General features: G+C 36.6%; 1 long non-coding RNA gene across 1 annotated transcript; it reads right to left on the minus strand.

Moving 5' to 3' along the window:
- Window positions 1-4,145: 4,145 nt before the first annotated feature.
- On the minus strand, window positions 4,146-4,909 carry LOC136246471 (uncharacterized). Its single transcript, XR_010696441.1, has 3 exons — window positions 4,807-4,909; window positions 4,707-4,748; window positions 4,146-4,207 (listed from the first exon to the last, which is right to left on the minus strand). It is a non-coding gene; the product is annotated as an uncharacterized lncRNA (long non-coding RNA).
- Window positions 4,910-5,120: the final 211 nt, after the last annotated feature.

Raw genomic sequence — 5,120 nt, forward strand, 5'->3', positions numbered from 1 at the left:
CCAGAAAATTAGGTGTAAAGATATATAATCAAAACTTATTGCAGGTGAGGTAACTTGTGTGTTATAATGATCAAATTCCCAGGTATCAGCCAGAACTTCTCTTCAGATTCTTCTGAGTTAGAGACATATCAAAATATGCTATTGGGATTTGCAAACTCAAATTTACAGCCAGTAATCATTTTATCAGCAATATTGTACATTACCAGTGTCCTTTGTTTGTTTTCTGCCCTTAGGTCATGAAATGGACCAATTAAACTCTGATTCTTTGAAAGGTCTCAGGATGGATTGATCACTTTTTCAATTTCTCCAATACAAACTCCCTACATTTTACATCATTCTGTATTTTTAATAATCGCAAGCACTAGACATGATCAAATACAACTCCTTATGAATTGCTCTATCTGATTCCTCCCAAACAAAATTCGTAATCACCATGGTAATGACGTGATGCCACGATTTAATTAGAATGCGAAATTCGTGATTTGCTCTCCAATGGATTTTGTATTGTGTAAGTTGTATCGTTTGTTGTAAATTTGCAACCTGTAAACACTTTAGCTTCGATTATATTTTGTTATCATCGATTGAGGAGTGTTGTGCGTGTGTAATGGTGGTTGAACAATTTTGATACCACCTTCAGAACCAGAGTTATGATGAATAATGTAACTTAAACTAACTTACCTCCATCATCAACAGCGATCCAACATACCACAACTATTTTGTCAGGCATGACAGTGTCAATCATTAGAATGCATTATGATTCATTAGAATCTAAACCCAACTGTTGGGAAGTGCTTAAAAGCCGGAACGGAATGGAACAAGACACATGCCAAGTTAATAAATCATTTTTTGCAGATTGTACACTGTTTCTTAATTACTATCACAAAGTGAACTGGAGTTATTTTCTTCTACTGTATAGGCATGCTAGAAATCGCTTGTTTGAAGTTTTTATTTAATTCCCTGCAATCACCTACGCTGAAAAACTATAATTTAACCTACTAAACTATTATTTTGTAAGCACTGCAAGCATATGACTCACAGTCTCTCATAAATTGTTGCCAATGCTAGCAGACGTCAGAAAACCATACTCACTGTTAATTACTAAAGACTTGGACACGACTATAACATGAAAGTACTACAGTAGTTTACCTTTTAGAATGATACTTGTAATTCTACATCAGGATTACAGAATTTGATGGATTGGTAAGAACACAATGTCACATGGTGAACGTTAAATAGAAACTCCAATAGCACAATCTCTAGCATGCCTATACGTAGAAGGAAACGAACTCTAGCATAGTTCTAGTCGCTATGTGGCAGTTTGAAATGGTACAAAATCTGTTCATCCCAATTGGTTCCATTCTGTTCCATTCTATACGTTCCAGCTTTTAGCACTACCCCAAACAGCTAGCCAATATGCTTGGGTTTTTGCTCATCATGTAACAAGTAATCCAAACTTCCCTGATCAAATGAAGAGACAGACAGGGCTGTGTGAATGGTAAAGAGCCAATGATGCTTATCAACTTTTACTGTTAACAGATTTGAATGGTCTGGGACCTTGATGGAGCTCTGGCCAACCTGGAGATGGCTGTATGCATGTAGCTGGACAGTTCCGTGGTGTTGAATAAAGACCTGTACTATAAATGTCTTTTCATTTAGCTAGCTTTGAGACCTAAATAGCCCACAATTTGGCATATTTTATCCCTAAGCTTTCTCTTTCATTTAGTAGATAATCTCTCACACTTCCTTCCATCCCTGTCCACCACCCCTATTGAATCAAATGACGGAATCTTTAAAATGTCAACATCATATAGTATGGTAGTACTGTATTATCATGCAGTCTTGGGCTTTCTTTCCCTTCAAATTCACCTGAATAACAGCCTCAGTTTTCCTTCAAAACAGCTTGGCAGCACTTTTGGTCAAACATAATTAAGTCCAAAAATGCATCCAGAGCAACCTTCCAACAAGTACTTCAGAAGTCTCTTTTCTTACTGTTTAACATCACCCAAGCATAACTCGACAACGCATAAAGCTACGGGCTTGAGCTTTTCACTGTTTGATGTTGTTTAGTCCCGAGATGTGTGCTTTTTCTAACTGAACATGTATTGTGTACTTACCTTAGTCCTCCTTTGTATTTCAATTCTTTTGCTGACAATGTCAATTCACAGTATTGTAATACAGCTTTGCTGTGGCTGTGGTGGTAGCTATTACTCATATCACCCATATTTTCTGTAGTGATTGCAGAGACACTTCTTGTACTGTTCATTATTTGTATCATTGTCTGATGGGAAAAACATAGATATCACACTGGGGTATGTGTTCAGATGCACAATTACAGCATGCCTGGAGCCATTCTTTCTTTTGATGTGGTATGCACAGGTTCATTAGTCAGTTATAAAAAGTAAACAAACAGGAAGAAGTAAAATTTTTAAGTTGGAATAGGGATCAAAGAATAAAAAAAAAGTGAAACAAGGAATATCAAAACAAGAGAAGTTGTCTATACCTGCAGGTACACAACTTATGGACTATTCTTTGATCTGTAATCCAACTTAAAATTTCCAAGTATATACATAATTAAACAATAAACACGTGTATCTAAGGTGTGATTTAAATGTGAAGGTAGTGGCATTATATTCTTCTGCCCTTTGGCATATATTTGTCTAACATATTTAGGATACATATATAGCTCATGTGAAGGCAGGCCTATACTATACCTTGTGTAGTAGATAAACATTGCAATTCCATTCTGTTATTTGGCATAGTGGCTGCACTCTCTGGTCTGGCCTTGCAATCTTTTATGCAGTAGTGGCCAATTCCTTGGCTGGCACTACACTGTATCAGTAGATGTGACCTGTAACAGAATTAAAGTTGGTACACACCACTGATATAGAATTCAGCAGCATACACATTCAACCCTTAAACCAACACATCTAGGAAAAAGCATTGCAAGACTGGAACATCTTGTAGGAAATTGCACACAAGATATTATAGGCGCACGTCATTTTTGGGGGGTCCCAGTATTAATATTGCTTAGAAAATGGTGGTATGTTAGCAATGCTTTGAAGTTCAATTAAAATAGAAGCTTCTATATCACAAAGAGACTCCAAAACAAGTCTCTCAAAATGTCATATCTCATGACTTATATATGCTATCCTTTTAAAACTTGGAGAGGTGACTTAAGACATTGACACCTATAAATAATGTAAAAGTTAGGTTGCTAGGGGCAACAGTCAATTATTTTCATTATTATGAAATTTGTCCATTGCAGCACACAGCATCAGTTCCCAACAGTTGCAGATCTGTACCAGCTGTTGTGATACTGTCTAACCATTACAATCAATAATATTGTAAACAATGAAAGTTTGGTGAGATTTAAGTTCGGCAAATCAGCATGCAAAATAGGTTGGCGGACAAAAGTAAATCACAAGGTTTTACATTTTACAAAACTTATAATACACTGTATTGATTCTGTACCATCAGCCCTGCCTGTTTGGGAGTGAATACAGGAGTCAACACTTTTTAGCAACTTTTCAAACCTACTGAATATAACATTTTAATCAGGCTGTAGGACCATGTGTCCTACAGACTCAACTTTCAGCACTTGTGCTATAAAGCCTTGATAAACAAACTACAATAAATAAGTAACCTAGGCACAACCTTTTCTGTACCCAAAAGAAATTAAAAATGGCGTATAATATATGGGTGGGTTGGAAGGGTAAGAGCCATCAAAAGTCCACTATTGGTAACTAAGCAATGTACAATAGGCACTCAAAACCTGATCAACTGGCTATATGAATACAACATTCTTTGCCGTTGTGATGAGTGACAAAAATTAATTTACATTACAAATGCACTACCTTAATAATTGGCTTACTGGCAGTGGCAGTGGTGGTGCTGATCATATAATGGTAGTGGCAGTATGTGGCATATGAACCACGGTAGTCAATTTGTCCTAGAAGAAACAAACATCAGTATACATACTATTCTAACTAGGCTACTAGGAAACTACTGCAAGTAATATTAATATTACAACACCTAATTGACTTACATCATACTGGTGGCTACACTGTTAATATGGAACCACCATTTTATTAGCCTGGAAAGTTAATAAAATGGAAGTAAAATACAAATTATACCTTTAAATTACTTTAGGAGTTGGAGCTAATTGACTGTGGTGGCCTTCAGTGGCTAACTGTTCAATTTGTCAGAACTAGAGAAAATAGATAAACACACTCAAGCTGTAACAATTAACAATTAACACTATACAGTACTATAGTAGAGTGATCCCACAAACAAAATAGTGCCATTGAGGTTATGGGATACGCTTGAGTTCCAGAAATAATTTTTGAGTTGTAATAATTTATGTATAAAAATTGTTTACCAAATTGTTTGCATTTGAAAGGGAAGCAGCCCGCCCAGTTGTAATGTCAACAATGAGTACATGATGGGACCAACTATCCTTGTCTCATTTAGCAGTGTTGGAGTTGTTGTGGAACTTCAGCTTCAGCAATCTCTCTCCATGAAATCTGGATAGTTCTCCTGCGGGCTTCTATCCTTGCTTCGGAGGATTTGCCTGCACAAAGCTCAGGTGCCAGAGTGGTGCACAGGCATCCCACTGGGTTACAATAGCCATGTCTTGTACGACTGTCACAAACTTTGGTTTGCTTTTGCATGTGTGTGTTTGCGTGCATGTGTGTACTTCAACTTACATTTTACCCATGGTTTAATAGCACAAATACCATTGCATAATCCTAGATGAATGAATTCACATTAAAACAATTCAATATACTACCTTAATAACTGGCTTACTGACGGTGGCAGTAGTGATGTTGATCACTTAATGGTAGCCAGTAGCACTGATGGTGGTGGTGGCATCTAACGAACCATGGTAAACCATGGTAATCAGTTTGTTCTAGAAGAAAGTACACATAATATTCTAAGTGGGCTATTAGAGGAAACTGCTGTAAATAATATTAATATTACAACAACTAGTTGACTTACATCATACAGGTGGCTACACTGTCACTATGGAAACCATCACCTATAAAATTAATAAAATGCAAGTAAAATACAAATTACCCTTAAATTACCTGGAGCTAATTGACTGTGGTGGCCTTCAGTGG

Source organism: Dysidea avara, chromosome 2 (assembly GCF_963678975.1).
Source record: "Dysidea avara chromosome 2, odDysAvar1.4, whole genome shotgun sequence".
Classification (NCBI taxonomy): domain Eukaryota; kingdom Metazoa; phylum Porifera; class Demospongiae; order Dictyoceratida; family Dysideidae; genus Dysidea; species Dysidea avara.